This window comes from Oreochromis aureus, linkage group 3 (assembly GCF_013358895.1).
Source record: "Oreochromis aureus strain Israel breed Guangdong linkage group 3, ZZ_aureus, whole genome shotgun sequence".
In the NCBI taxonomy this organism is placed as follows: Eukaryota; Metazoa; Chordata; class Actinopteri; order Cichliformes; family Cichlidae; genus Oreochromis; species Oreochromis aureus.
The window spans coordinates 1,000,201-1,016,708 of record NC_052944.1 but is presented as its reverse complement, the minus strand read 5'-3'; the positions used below and the strand labels follow the sequence as shown (position 1 = coordinate 1,016,708).

The 16,508-nt window shown below is 40.8% G+C and overlaps 1 long non-coding RNA gene across 1 annotated transcript; it reads right to left on the bottom strand.

Annotated features, from left to right (window-relative positions):
- Positions 1-2,470: 2,470 nt before the first annotated feature.
- Positions 2,471-5,932, bottom strand: LOC120439185. The gene is made up of 3 exons (XR_005612447.1): positions 5,868-5,932; positions 5,687-5,788; positions 2,471-2,638 (listed from the first exon to the last, which is right to left on the bottom strand). It is a non-coding gene; the product is annotated as an uncharacterized LOC120439185 (long non-coding RNA).
- Between the last annotated feature and the right edge of the window lie 10,576 nt (positions 5,933-16,508).

Genomic DNA, 16,508 nt, shown 5'->3' with positions numbered 1-16,508 from the left:
AGAAATGTATCTAGGAGCATGCATGTGAATATACAGTATCACAACATCAGGCACATGCAGCCTAAGTGTTTAAACAAAGACTGATAACATAACAGCAGCAGTGATGTCAGAGTTTATGGTGGATTCAGCGTCTCGAGTGCACCGAGTTCTGGAGCCATCAAAGAGGTTACAGTTGTATTGGAGAAATCCCAAAACTTTAGGATACAAATTGATACAAAGAAAGCCTGGTGAAATAAATTACTGACACAGTTGGATGTTAAAAGTAAAGACATGAGTACAAATGTACTCACAGAGCTTTGTTGGAGGCTTTGACCACTGGCAGCAGCCTCAGAAGAGCCTCCTCTGAAGCAAAGTATTTCTGCAGGTCAAACTCATCCAGATCTTCTTCTGATGACAGTAAGATGAAGACCAGAGCTGACCACTGAGCAGGAGACAGTTTATCTGTGGAGAGACGTCCTGATCTCAGGGACTGTTGGATCTCCTCCAGTAGAGAACGATCATTCAGTTCATTCAGACAGTGGAACAGATTGATGCTTTTCTCTGCAGACAGATTCTCACTGAGCTTCTTCTTGATGTACTGGACTGTTTCCTGATTGGTCTGTGAGCTACTTCCTGTCTGTGTCAGCAGACCTCGTAGGAGAGTCTGATTGGTCTGCAGTGAAAGACCCAGGAGGAAGCGGAGGAACAAGTCCAGGTGTCCATTTGGACTCTGTAAGGCCTTGTTCACAGCACTCTGGTGGAGAGATTGGAGTTTTGGTTTATCAAATAATTTAGACCACATGGACGTTGTTTTTTGTTCTTCCAGCAGATTGAGTCCAGAGTTGATGAAGGTCAGATGGACATGAAGAGCAGCCAGAAACTCCTGAACACTCAGATGGATGAAGCAGAACACCTTGTCCTGGTACAGTCCTCTCTCCTCTTTAAAGATCTGTGTGAACACTCCTGAGTACACTGAGGCTGCTCTGATATCGATGCCACACTCTGTCAGGTCTGATTCATAGAAGATCAGGTTTCCTTTCTGCAGCTGATCAAAAGCCAGTTTTCCCAGTGACTCAATCATCTTCCTGCTCTCTGACTCCAGTGTGGATCTGTCTCAGCTCCTCCATCATACTTGACCTTCTTCACTTTGGCCTGAACCACCAGGAAGTGGATGTACATCTCAGTCAGGGTCTTGGGCAGCTGTCCTCCTCTCTGGTTTCCAGCACATCCTCCAGAACTGTAGCAGTGATCCAGCAGAAGACTGGGATGTGGCACATGATGTGGAGGCTTGAGCTTTCTTGATGTGGGAGATGATCCTGCTGGCCTGCTCCTCATCTCTGAATCTCTTCCTGAAGTACTCCTCCTTCTGTGGGTCAGTGAACCCTCTGACCTCTGTCACCATGTCGACACACTGAGGAGGGATCTGATTGGCTGCTGCAGGTCGTGTGGTTATCCAGAGGCGAGCAGAGGGAAGCAGTTTCCCCCTGATGAGGTTTATCAGCAGCACATCCACTGAGGTGGACTTTCTAGGGTCAGTCAGGATTGTAGTTTTGTGGAAGTCCAGAGGAAGTCGACACTCATCCAGACCATCAAAGATGAACACAACCTGGAAGTCTTCAAAGCTGCAGATTCCTGCTTCTTTGGTTTCAGTAAAGAAGTGATGAACAAGTCCCACCAAGCTGAACTTTTCCTCTTTCAGCACATTCAGCTCTCTGAAAGTGAATGGAAATATGAACTGGATGTCCTGGTTGGCTTTGTCTTCAGCCCAGTCCAGGCTGTATTTCTGTGTTAAGACTGTTTTCCCAATGCCAGCTACTCCCTTTGTCAGCACTGTTCTGATTGGTTGGTCTCTTCCAGGTGAGGCTTTAAAGATGTCTTCTTGTCTGATGGTTGTTTCTGGTCTGTCTGGTTTCCTGGATGCTGTTTCAATCTGTCTGACCTCATGTTCATCATTGACCTCTGCAGTCCCTCCCTCTGTGATGTAGAGCTCTGTGTAGATCTGATTCAGAAGGGTTGGGCTTCCTGCTTTAGCGATGCCCTCAAACACACACTGGAACTTCTTCTTCAGGGTGGATTTAAGGTTATGATGACAAACTGCAGCTTGACGTTCTGAATGAGAAGAAAAATAAACACTCAATTCCAAAAAGAACTAATCTTTAAAACATGTTGCTCCATCTTCCATCTCTGGAAAATGTTCATTTATCCAGCAGCTTAAATCTTTAGATAAATCCTCTTACTGCTCTGCAGACGGTCAGCCAGCTCCTCCTGCTTCATTCTCCTCAGGAAGTCCACTGTGATCTTCACAAATGCCTCTCTGCTGCTGCTCCTCTGACTCTCTAAGCATTCTGGGTAATCTGGACTCAGAACCTTCTGGATCTTCTTCAGCTCGTTCTTCACAAAAGTGATGATGTTGTCCTCCAGCAGCTGGAACAGAATATTTATGAATGAGCCGATCAGACTGAAATCATGGAGCCAAACATCAGATCCATGTTGGACACACTGACACTGGTCTACAAAGAGCAGCATGGAGATGACTGTGGACAGAACAGATGTAACAGTAGTTGTTGTTCATGTACAGACCATAAATATGGAGTCCAGCTGTGTTTGATGCTGCTGGGCAGACTGAGCACTGGGAACCTCTGAGCTCTGCTGGTCCACTCTGTGGAGGAACCATGAAGGATTAGATCAACACAGGATAAAGATCCAGGAGTTTCTGCTCAGATAACTTCATCTGAATCAAGTCTGTCAAGTTTTAGACTCTCAGATTGTGAAGATATATTTTCTGTTTTCTATGAACTTTCTTTCATCAGTGATGGAAGTGATGATGTTGCAGAAGCTCAGAGGAAACTTTGAGACTTCATCAAACTGATAAATTCACTCACTGAAGGTAAAACTGTGATGAACCATCAACTAATGCTCTCAGGAGGTCAAAGGTCCCTGAATGTAACTGTGCAGTAGATTCATCGAGTGTTTGAAACCTGACGACTTCCAGATGTTTTCATTCTAACACAAGAAGTCCTTTTCTCATTGGTTTGAGTTTTCATTTGAGTTTTCTGAGTCTCGTATTTGGAGTCTAATCGATGATCTGACAGAAGAACATTAAACAGGATTTACCAGTGCTGTCAAAATGAACATGTAGGGTTGGGTGAGGGGGTTCATCTGTTATCATGATTAACATGATAAAAATCTTTAACACGACACATCTGGAGCGCAGAACGACTCAAAATCCCTGAAATGTTTCTATCAACGCACTTCGGGCAGTTTGTCCGAGTAGAGTTACCTTTGCACACGTGCAGATGTGCAGCACATCTGTTAGTGACGGGCAGCTGAACCAATCAGCTCAATATGGAAGATGATAAACACACTGACCTCTGGATGGAAAGTTTGAGTGTTAAGGGTGAACCTGGGACCATTTCGTGGCCTTTGCGTTTTTTAATTCCGCTATTTCCACTGTGTTTAATGGAATATAGCCAAATTTTCACAAATTTCTTAAGTTTCTTAAATGAGCTTAAATGGCTGAGCTACAGACATACATCAACCATTATTTTAACTACGATTAATGCAATTCTCTGAGCGATGGTGACACTTTAGAGTCCGGCCCTTAAAACTGTATTTTTTATTTGTCCACCAGATGGCGCCATTTCTTCATATTTCAAGCAATGAACGAATTTCAGCCAAAATTAGTTTTTTCGTTCTGCAACAAAAAGTGAAAAAAAAATTGGTGTTGTGTGTCACTATCAGTGTTGAATAATGATGTTGGATAATAGTAACTGTGCTTTTTAAAAAAATATAAAGGCCTTTATGTCTAAAAAAGGAAAAAAAGACACACAAACACACTTTTTCTTTCAAAAGTATTTTCTCTCAGACTGCAATATAAACAAATTAAATAAAAGCAAGGACCAAAACCAAATTACAGTTTATTTTCCCTTCAAATACAATGTTTAAAAACTGCTGCGGTTAAATCACCAATGAAATAGTCACTGACGGACACCCCGCTCGCAGTCGGGAGTACGAAAAGTCCTGATGTTTTCGTGAAAACTAAGTATTGTTACATTACCATTTAGTTTGAAGGTTACAAAAGAAAATAATATTTTTAAATGTTACGATGGCCGTGACGTCCTAACAATCTTTTTTATTTGTTTACTATGCATGTAAACAAATAACAAGACGGACCAGCCGACCAACATGAAGCATTCTGCACATTGTGACTGAAGGAATTTTCTTTTCACCGAAGCTTCCAGCTTAAAATATCACAATAATGCAAAAGCACTGATGACACAACTGCCAAGTGGACAAACTGCAGACCTGTTAATATTGTTAATAACAGAGTTTTGGTTCCTGGTGTCAAAGACGTGAAGAAGAGTGACAGAGTGTGTTAGACTGCTGCAGGATCAGTGCCACCTCCACACACTTGTGAAGGAAATGATTGTTTTACAGATGGGCTCAGACTCAGGATCAGCTGAGGAGTTTGTGTCTGACAGAATCACAGTGTACAGAGCAGAGCCATCATTAGCATGCAGGACTGTGCCTGGGGCTCATTCAGGAGGTTAATCAATGTTTACACGTTCAATAAACATGTGAAGTGTGTAAATTTGCCCTTTTCTCTCCAGTCTGTTTGCTCATGAAATGAAATTTGATTAGTTTACATTAAAAATGATATTTAATCGTGATTAATCCAAATTAATCCACAGTAACCCTGTGATGAGTCTGATTAAACATGTTCATTAACAGCAGTAATATAGATTATATATGATTATATATTAGTGCATACTTACCTTTTAGTATATATGTTTGTTACAAAGTTGTATTTACAGGAGAGAAGCTGAGTTAAAGATTGAAAACTATTCAAATTCTCTTTGAATTGAAGCGTTTAACATTCTTTGTGTTTATTCTGCATTTACTTCATTATATGGTGTAAACGTCTGTTACAGGCTTAAATATAAAGTTGGAAACATGTAATTGCAGCTATTGATCAAGTAATTGTGATTAATCACGATTAATGACAGAAAATTGTGTCATTAATGAGTCATTTTTTAATCTACTGACAGCACTAGTGTTTCCTCTTGTGCCTCCAACTGTTTTACGCCCTTTCAACACCTTCGTGGTCAAAAACGTACACGCACAAAATCTACAATAAAATCCTCGTGCAGCAATAGGACAGACACACAATCCATTTATCTCTTTGTCTCAAACACACACACACACACACACACACACACACACACACACACACACGTGTATTCAAAGCCTCGATTTGTTCATATTTCATTTGTTGTGTTTTTATCTTCAGCGTTTTCAGTGTTGGTGCATTTTACACCAAAAATGTTTCCATTGATGAATCAGATTGATTTGAATGTGTTTCATCCATACAAATCACTCCCTGGTGGTCACATGACTCTATAACATAACAGGAGTCATGTGACAAGAGTTTCATGCTGTGGCCTAAAATGTCAAAATGGTTGAATGTGGTGGAGTAAAAAGGTGAGATATCAACTACTTTTCTTCAATATGAAATGTTTGCAGGGCCTGACAGGAAGTGGACGGACGCTCTGATCACTTCCTGTTTGCTGAAGTGGATTATCAGTTGTTTAGAAACCAAAGGCTTGTTTTAAAAGACAGTTTAAATGGGACTGAGGGAATGACGTGTTTGTACTGCAGAACAACATCGAGCAGTTTAATCAAAGAGTTCATGTTACTAACAGCTCACCTCTCTGCAGCAGACACAGGCTGGACTTTAAAATTAATGAAGCGACCAGTAGACCGGTCACTCTGTAAGGACACAGAGCTGGGTGGAGGTCCAGGCTGGTTCCTGTGAATAATGATGGAGCAGTGAGTGCTGAGCTGTGACATGGAGAAGAGTCATGGACAGTTAGAGATGGTCATCTCACCTCTGAGCTTTGGTCTGGCTCTCATGTTCCCCACACAGAGTGCTTTTAGAGGGAGGGACTCCCTCCTCTCTGTCCTCACACTGATCCATGCTGCTCACATCAGCTCACACACACTTTCTACCTGCAGAGGAAACACAAATCATTCATGTGCACATCAACTGAAATCCTCCTTTCATCATGTGTGCTGTCCAAATATCAGCGGCTTCTTTCCTGCTTCATCTCAGTGTCAGCTGAGAGAATGACAAACCCACTATGTGTCAACATTTGATGACACAGAAATGTGAAATGATATTGACCTAAATCTGTCCTGATGATAATGAGAAGCTTTGATGAGTTGTGACTGTCTGAGGTGTTACTAGGATGTAGAAACACTGGAGCCCTGAAATCTTTGCTATTTTCACTTGATAACAGCAGCTGTTTAAAGTTACTGAGTGTGTTTGACAGTAAATGAATGTAAATGTGAGACACTGTGTGCTCACAGCTGAAGGCTGCAGTCAGCTGTGTTAGAGCGTCTTTCACACAATGATCCTTTAATAAACACTCAGAGCTCCATGTTGATGAAGCGGTCATGTGTGAGCTTGTGTGCTGACATGTTGACAGTTTGACTTCAGCTTTTACTGAAGAAAATCCACAGAAGGCTGAAAGTGAAGCATCACTTCCTGTTTGAGCCAACAGTCTGTTTACATGTCATGTCCAAGTTACAGCTGGAATAAACGATCATTTGCAAAGTCTGCTGCTCTTTCTGTAACCATCTGACCATCAACTAACTCTGTGCTGTTGTTGCTGCTCTCATTCACAAAGTGCTCAATTACATTTTTAACTTGTGTCTCTAAGAGCTCTTAGCGTTAGCTTAGCGTTAGCTTAGCGTTAGCTTAGTGTTAGCATGCTGTGTGCTAGCTTAGCGTCAGAGCTCTGCAGGTGTCTCGTGTGTAAATATTAATCACAGTGACAGTAAAGGAGGTAAAGGGCTGTGACGTCATCACGTACGCTGCGTCCTCTGTGGGCTCTGAGTGAACACAAAGTACAAACTACAAGTACACAAACACAAACGTAGCTCAGAGTGAGGACACACTCGGCCTCGTTGGTCCAGCTGTGAGTCCGTTACCGTGAACTATGGAGCGGCAGATTTGTGCTGAACTAAGCTGCACACAGCTGATGTTAGCCAGGAAACATTACACACTGACTTTAATGGAGAGACCGGAAATACAAACACACAGTTTGTTGTGTGAAGAACTCAAACATGAACAAACAGTAAAGTTCCTAAAGACAAACTGTTAAAGGAGGAAACAAAGCAAACTTACAGTTTCTTCACCAACAACAACAAGCTCCACTGCACGACGTTCAGAAAGCGAAAGTAAACTGAGCAGGTAGAAAACACCCAGAGAGGCGTTTGAGGACACTCGGGAGCAGTGGCGTGTCCAGCGGGGTGGCCTGTGCCACCTCCCCCAACCAGACTGGCCACCCCAGGTGCCATCCCGAAGCTAAAACAATAACATTCACTCAAATATCAAATGTACGATTATGTTTTCACAGTGCAGGTCAGATATCCGAGTGTAAGTGAATGCAGCATCGGCTTCTGCACTATGAGTCTACCTGCAGTCTATCTGGGTCAGATATAAACCAAGTTTAGGTGTAGTTTATTTTCATTGTGCTGACTTTTTACCGTCAGTTACAATCTGACGGTAAGTTACTGCGTACTAGCTAGCATGACAGAGTTTATATACAGCTGAGTGGGTCCTATGATGTTACTGATAGTGAACTTAATTTTATTCATAAGTTTAGTTAGTAGAGTTGCCAACGGCTCCTTAAAATGGAATGGTCCCTCATTCAGAGAAAATATTACGTCTTTTGTATTGAGCTGAGAAGGGACACAGTTTGTCCTGGACTTTAGCTAGAATGGAAAAAGACACAAAGCTGGAGTTATTCTGTGTCTTTGCTGCACAGCTGTTTCTTCTCTCATTCTCCCCCTCCCTCTCCTGTTTCTACTTCAATCATGAAACTGATCAATGATCAGCTGATCGTCTCTCTTGTTTGTTTATCTTGAAGGGAAGTTATGAACTGTTTCTGAGAGACAAATAACACCAGGATCCTTTTCTATGTAGCTGACAGCTGGTAACTGTGCAGGGGCGGGTCTAGCAAAGCTTTGCCAGGGGGCCAGGTAGGGCATTAACAGGGAAAGGGGGGCACAAAAAATACTTTTCTTTCTTATTCTCATTTAAAATGTCTAGCTTTTAATAAAAAATTATCTGAATCTTGCGAACAAAGTTTTTATCTGACGTAAAATGTATAAGGCAGCATAGAAAGTATTTACTTGCTTACAGGTTTCATTCAAATGTTAGTCTTTTCAGTTGTTTCCCCACTTTTTTCCTGTTTCAAAATCAAACACCAGGGGCCTGTTCTTCGTACCTCGCTAAGTAAGTTAGCCGGATTTGAATGTTGACGATTTCGCGTGATCTTGGATCGTTCGGTTCTCCGAAGCTCATCTGGGACTTGCTGTCATAGCAACAGATCCGTAAGAGTAAGCCTGCTCGGGAGCAGGTTTACTTTATGTAAACAGGATTAGATCGCGGCCACTCAGGTATGTCCGCTGCAGTTATATGAAAGCAACAGCGATATTTCTCCACTGTTTTACCATAAATAAATATTATCAGTGTAACTAAAGATAATGCAGTATTTGATTCTTTTATTGATTTCATACAGATACATACAGGTCATTTCCGAAAAAAAGGGAAATGTACTATTAATCATTCTATTACATGTATTTGATCATTCCAGATGTAATTCATAGTTTAGAGTAGTAATAGTAAATTACTTCGTGCAATCAAGATGAGAGACCACGGCTATAAAAGCGAAGGTGGATTTGGGAAGTCTGTCGCAGCCATGTCCTGTCCGTTTGTACGCGAGCAAGGAAGGTGCAAGATTGACAAGGAGGGTTTACAGAATTTAGCGGATATTGCGGGATAGACGGGATCCTTTAGCTCAGCGCGACGGTGTGCTCATAGAGAGATATCGATTCTCCCGAGAGGGTATTATTTACTCTCTCTCTCTCATATATATATATATATATATATATATATATATATATATAGATAGATATATATATATATATATGTATATCTATCTATGTATATCTATCTATCTATCTATATACATATATATATATATATATATATATATATATATATATATATATATAGATAGATAGATAGATAGATAGATATATATATATATATATATATACTTACTGTACTGTATATACTTACTCCCGACTTACTGTGCATGCTTCAGTCACCCCTTGCATGGGAACAGGTAAAAGTGATGGTGTGTTATGTCAAACGTCAAACTACACACAAAAAACCCACAATGTCAATAAATGTCACAGTACGTAAAGGGGTGTGACGAGGGGGTGCAGGACCACCACCTGTCTTTATGTGCTCTGCCCTTTTCTTGGTTGCTGTTATGAACAAACAAACAGATTATTCCAGGGTCTCTTGTTATAGACTAAAAGCAATATAAGTGATAAATATTACCATTCTGTGGAATATTCTTATATTTCACTTTTACTTTTTCCCATGTTCTAGTGGGTCCTGTTGTGGCTCTAATGTGAAAGAGGATATAATGTAATATAATATAATGTGGTATAATATAATATCACATGATATAATGGATCAACTTCCTGCCAGCCCTCTCTCCTTGCTTTTGCAGCCTTTGCAGTGTTCTCCTGCGTTTTAATTAAACTCTGAAACTCCTGATATCCCTCAATCAAGAGTTCTTGCTCTGCTGCCGTGAAATACTGAGCGCGCTCCTTCGACATCTTCGCCGACCAATCACAGGGTTGCCGATCAATGTTTCTACTATCGATGCGTAGCCCCTTTTAAGCCACCCAGTGATCTCAGATTACTTCATCCAGCTGTACTAATCGTCAACAACAGGTGCGTTCGGAGAACCGGATTAGCGAGCTCACGGTTAGCGCGATGATTTGATCTTGGATGTGTCATTTGATCTTGGATGTAGTAAGCGAGGTACGAAGAACGGGCCCCAGCTTGTGAGAGGATTATCTTCTTTTTTTAACAGGCAGATAGAGTTTTGCATTGGCTAATTTGCCAATTGTATGTTAAAAATGTTTGTATTTTAATATTCAAAAATGTTTTTGCCCAAAACATATGTGCACTATATGTCAGTAGAAATACTCTGCAAATATTGCTGTCCTTGAATGCTGAATAAACACTGACAGAGCACTGATTGTATCTCTTGTACTTTATCAACACAGTATCTAAAAACTTTGCACCGTAGTGGTTAAAATCTAATTCTAATAAGAGTTAAAAGTGTATTGTGTTGTTAGGTTTACAGGGTTATTGAATTATGGTTAACGGTTGGTAGAATTCTTTTTAACATTATCTGTCAATTACATCTGCCACCCTTCTCCAAATCTGTGCCCCTATCTGGCCCCCCCAACAAACATTTTCTAGACACGCCACTGCCCCCCCACCCAGGAACCACCCGTCCTAAAACCTCCCCCTTTCTAAACAACTAAATACCATGTTGCCATATAATTTTTGGATTGGTGGACATGGTACATTTTTCCACCAATAGGAAAGGATGGGGTGTTTTGGTGTTGTTTTTGCTCACAGGCTTTTGAGCGTTTTCCTTATAAAATGCTGTTTTTACCGTTTCTTCCCGCAGTAAATATAAACAACGACAGTATTCAGGAAGAAAACCAAACATTACAGATATTTTTATCATAACGCTGGTTTTACGTGGCCTATCAACACAATTTAAAAACTGGTATAAAGTCCACACTTTTCCCGTCAGTTGTTCCGTCTGTCCAGCTCACATCTCCAATGGTTGGACACGTTGTCATTAACGTGGCTTCACTCCACATCAGCCGCTTTGCTAAAACACCGGTGTCGGCACATAAGGACGCTGTCATAGCCTGTCAGCGACGGTGATTAGCTGCGTATATACGAATGTGAATCGCATCATTGGCTGGAGCAGCCAGTCACTGCTCACTTACTGACTCACACTGCAAAACAGATTCAATTGTTAACGTATTTATTTTAATTTCAATTCAGGTTAGATTTATTTTTCTTTTGTGTGTAACACAGATTTTCTGTGTGCAGAGACCGTGCCAGCGTTGTGCGATTGCACACACAAGCAGCTTAGCGCGAACATGGCTCCCATTGTGTTGAAGGAGTCCAAGTGACGGTGGTTCTGGATACTCACTGTGAGTTCAGCTGCACTGGAGTAGTTAAAAGTACACGTGTATGTAGGTTTGGGCTCATTCCTTGTTGTCTGGAACATCAAACAGACGTAAAACACTAATATTATAGTTCCCTGGAAGCACAGGCAGACGCAAGTGGTTTTCTGTCACTGGTTTATTTGAAGACTTCTCTCCAAAGCCACCGTGAAAACTATCCAGCATTAACAAAATAAAACTCAGCGTAAGACACAGCAGTAAAAACACTGTACAACAAAAACGATAAATCAATAAAGACCTCGTTGGCTGCAAAAAGGGAATTAGCCGCCGTTCTTCTGAGGTTTCTTTAACCGTTTAACCGTGTATAGTTAAAGTCCACTTAACATGTCTTTCAATAAAAACCATCCTTTCTGCGCACTTACAGGTGTTTTTCTTCTTTCTACCCAAACAGGAAACTAGCGCAACTTGTAAGCGAACTTGACTTTCAAAATAAAAGCACCAAAACGTTGACTACAAAAAACAAACAAAGTAATGTACAGCTTAAACAATTTACAATCATGACATGGATCTTGACAAGATAAAGAAATAATACAAATTATATACAATGTCATCGTGCCAACAGTTACACTCCCACCAAATCACACAAATCTTTACGTGGTATTTCCCTCATGGTATTGCATACTGCAATATCACCACATGATATAGTCCAAAAAGTGGAAGTTTGTAAACTTTTTAAAAATGCAAAGCCATGTACACTTTTTGGACTATATCATGTGGTGATACTGCAGTATGCAAGCACCACAGATATGTATAAACTACAAGATCATAAATTCTTGACAATCAACGATATGTTTGTGAATAAAAATTTTTTTTCTTGTGCTTTCTTTTAAGACTGGTCTGGGTTTCTGCTTCGGACTGAAGGTCAGACGTATTAAGTGCACTTCAAAAATTCTTTGTATACTGTACCTTCTTGCACGTTTCTGTTTAGTGTGTCTGTTTTTAGTAATCAAAATGTAACTTTAGGAAAAAATATGTCAAAAGCACATTTACAATTACTTAAGACCGTTTTTAATTTCTTTTCTTTAGACCAAATCCCCTGTAAACATATAGTGACTCCGAGGATTAGCAGCCTACAAAAAAACGGTTTCCCCAGGCCCCTCGAGTGAAAATACCAGGTAATAAAATACTGTCTAGTGTCTGTGTACATATCTGTGTCTGACACGAGGAAACTTTTTTGACAAGTTGTCTTTATTCTTAAATACTTAAAAATTATCTTTTTCTAAACAGCCCTCACCACTCCGCAGTCTGCCCCCCAGCCCACTGATAGCAACCATCATAATGCCCCGCCCAGCTTCCGAAACCTTTCGCCACTCTGGCACAACACAGCATGCAGAGTCTGATGTCGAGGCCTTCCCTATAGATGGTATGCTTTTAAAAAAGCTTTAAAGCTGCATCACAATGTCATTGTACTCCTATCTAAAAAAAAAAAACCCCAGTTTATACTCCTGAATGTCATCTTGTTGTGATTTTTTTTCCTGTAGATTCCAGAGACTCTGTGAGGCCACTATTACAAGGCAAGTTTGAAAATCTTGGAATTTCACAGTTTACATGGTATAACAAATATATGTGACAGGCAAAAACTAGTAAACACTTTTAGCAGTTACAAGAACTAACAAATGAATATCCAACAAAAGGGAATAGAAATACATTGTACTGCCAATACTTTGGTTTATTCTTTGTATGACTTGAAAATCAGGCTTTAGGGAAAACTAAATGACATGTTTCTATCATCAATTACATGAAGTAAACACACAAGCACTTGCATACACATTTAAGACATGAGACGCTAATTCCAGCTCTTAAAATGTGTGTATAGGTGAGACGCTTTGCGTTGATTGGTGCTGCTGGACCACACTGGAGGTGCGAGTCCGCCATGTAATGGTTTATGCCATTACAAAGGAGCTGGCCTCGGTACTCAACTGGGCAGGGAAAAAAAACCAAGGACCAGACAAAGCAAAGAAGGGCATTTAAAGAGACAGCGCTGTGCAGATGCATATTTGGTAAGTTTTAACATTTATTGTAGTTTTATGAGCCTAAAGTGAAAAATAAAGGGATCAATTGATCTGCTGGGTGTGTTTCACATTTCCTATGTCTGGTTTTTGCTATATTACTTTGTCTTTCTTAATAACAAGACTTTCATGTCTGGTTTATCTGGAGATGGAGTCTTTGGTCTTCAGCTTGTTTAGTCCTCGGGTTGTACACTTTGTACAGCCCGAGGACCCCATGTTTATTTTTTTTAAAGGATACACGGCACACCATGCTAAGACTTATCACTTTTTCCACTCATAGCTCTTTGGGAATCAAATGCAGCAGTTTGCTGATTTACGCCTGGTGACTTTCATGTTTATCAGCCTAGGAGTTTACATACTTTCTCCCTGCTGAAGACAATTAACAAGAGCTTATTCATGTGCTCTAATTCACTTTTTTTGTCTTTGTTTTTTTGTGTGTGTGTGTGTTTTTGTCCTAGATGGTCTGGTGCAGCAGGTAGGGGCGAACTCTATGTCTGAGTTGGTCTTTGCTCAAGCAGTCCAGAAATGGCTCAGATACACTCCCGATCGTACGGGTGGCGCAGGACGCACGTCATCCATCCCCATCCCGGAGTAAATAATAAAAAGTGACGTGAAACATAGAAATGTAAATAGGAAACTTTGTCTTTTAATAAAGTATTTTGCAAATGATACAGGTCTATTGACCTTTTTTGTTTTTTGGGGTTTTTTTTTTCAATAAAAAGCAACTGTGCAAAAGAGGTGGAAAATCAACACCATAGCTCAACAGTGTTTCAATATCAGAATCTGACATTGTTTCAGTGTCAACAGTGTTAGAAAATATAACGTTGAATCAATGTCAGGTTTCAACATTGATTCAATATCAAAACCTGACGTTGTTTCAATATTAAAAAAAGGTGCAAGAGTGACGTTGGGTCAACGTCAGATCTAAACGTTGATTCAATGACATCGCCTGATATTGACTCAACATCGTTTCAATGTTTCTTTGCTATCTGGGAAGTCAGTCATTCACCACCATCTTTCTCTTCTTCCTGCCCACTAAAACCACCAAAGTCCTCTTCTCCAGTGTCGGATACTGTGAGATTATTCTGTTATCATATGTTACCTTATATATGTAATTAAAGTAGTTGAATTATGTTAACTGCTGTAGATCATATAATATCCTTTAGTCCAGATTGTGTGCTGTGTATATAGTTTAGTTCCCATTATATTTTTGGGTTAAGAGAACATAATGAATGTGTTACACTGTTTTCTTGACATATTATACTGCTGAATCATGAAGAGAATGTTGTGTGCAGAAGACCTTGTGTCTAGGATAGAAGAGACAGACCACATTCCATACCCCCACCTTTACAGAGAGCAGAAAGACAGGGAGCCGAGGTCATAACTTAGGCGCCGTGTGAGAGAAAGAATGTGAATGTTTAGTCTTTTACGACTAGGTGGAGGCCACTAGAGGCTATAAGAAGCTGAGTAACCCGTCACCATTTTGAGACTTGCTGTGACCCTCTGCAGACATCTCTCCCCATCATGATGGTTCTTATGCTCTTAAGTGTTGAATTGTATGGAAATAAATGATTGTTGATCGAGCATTTATACACCGAGTATTGTCCTTCCTTCAGCCCAAAGATTAAACGAATTGGGAGTTTTTAACAATACGAACAGGCTCAGGATGGCTTCGTCATCCACTCTCAGCTCCTCTCCTTCGTTGTCACTTTCAGAACCAAACAAATCCTCGTTGTCAGTGTCTGAGTCGAACACCCTCAGAAGGGCCGTGGCGGTGTCCTCCTCTCCATCATGCAGCAGTCCAGCCCTTCGAAATCCGTTGGTGATCATGGATGTTTTCACACTTTTCCATGCTGTCAGATTCCACCGGTGGAGTTGGGCATAACTTGCTTTTCGCAAGTTTATCGCCGCTCATCATCCACGCCTCCCGCTGAACGCGTAGCGCTACTTTGAAGTTTGTTTTTCGCGCTACTTGTACGGCACTATATTGCCTGGCGGACGGACATGTGACCAACATACCACTCTTGAACCCCGATACTGTGTGTCTGATCACATGCCCTTCCGCCAGGTAACGTAGTGCCGCAAAACAGCGGAACAAATAAAAAAAATCCTCTTACGATGTCACAAAAATCATGGACAATCCTTAGAAAAGCCGCAGGGTTCAAAGCTTGTGCAAAAAGTAGCTTATAGACCGACAATTACGGTAATCAGTAAAGTAACAGGATTACTTTTTGGGGAAGTAATTAGTAATTAGTTACTGATTACTTTTTTCAAGTAAACCAAAAATTAACCACCTGTCAGCAGAGGAATATTTACCTGACACTTCCTCATGTCTGAGTGTGTCTGTGTCTGTATATTAACCAGGTTTATAACTCTATTGTACTCTGTTTCTTCCGTTTTCAAATCAAATCTTCTGTGTTTCTGATAAACCTTAGGCCTTGTGTGAGTACAAGAAAATTATTAGAATGTAATGTGTTAAATTTGTTTAGATCAGATCAATAGGAAATGATTGGTCTGTGTTTCAGTTTGGTTTAGCTGTGGCCAGAGAGTGCGTAACTGTTTAGGGAGAAAGGAATTTATTGACACTGGGGGTCTGCTGTCATAAAAGGAGACAGGAAGCTACAGTTGGGGGATGCTGATGCTGATGCTTGTACCTTTAATAAAAACTCATAATTGCCATAACTTAGAAGCAGGCTTGCAGGAGACTCTCCACCTTATCTGTAAATGTAAGACAATGGCCCAGTGGATGCAGAGTGGGGGTCTCAATATTTGTAATATGTTATTTCTGTTTTGTATGTTGTGTAGAGGAATTTGGTTTAACTTGGGTGAGATTGGGTGAGATTACCCAGGAAGTACGTATACAGAGACACACAAACAGTGCTTTGACTGTTACGACGCACCCACACTTACATGCACATTCACTCACGTGCACACACATACCAGGTATCCGCACACAGTCATTCACGTGCACTCACATAGGCACATGGGCACGCGCACACAGGCACTCACGTGCTCGTGCACAGACACAGACACAGAGTTTGGAGCACTCTGTGGGGGTTTTATGATAGGGCTGCTACTATAAAGCTGGATGTGACTAACAGAGAGGTGAAGATTGTTGCAGAGGGACACCGGCCTCGTCTTCCCTTCTAGAAGTGCATGCTTAAATAAAGATGAATAAAGATTTTGTAAAAATGGCTACTGAGTTCCGGTGCCGCTTTCTGGATCCCTCGCGAATGAAAGAACTGGGGTAAAACTGATTTCGTAACACTTGTTAAAGGAAAACATGACCAGGTTCAGATGGTTTCCAGCCCTCTGCTTTCTGCTTTGTAGATTCTCACTTCTGCTGACCAGAGCATGGCGAGTTCCCGGACCTGA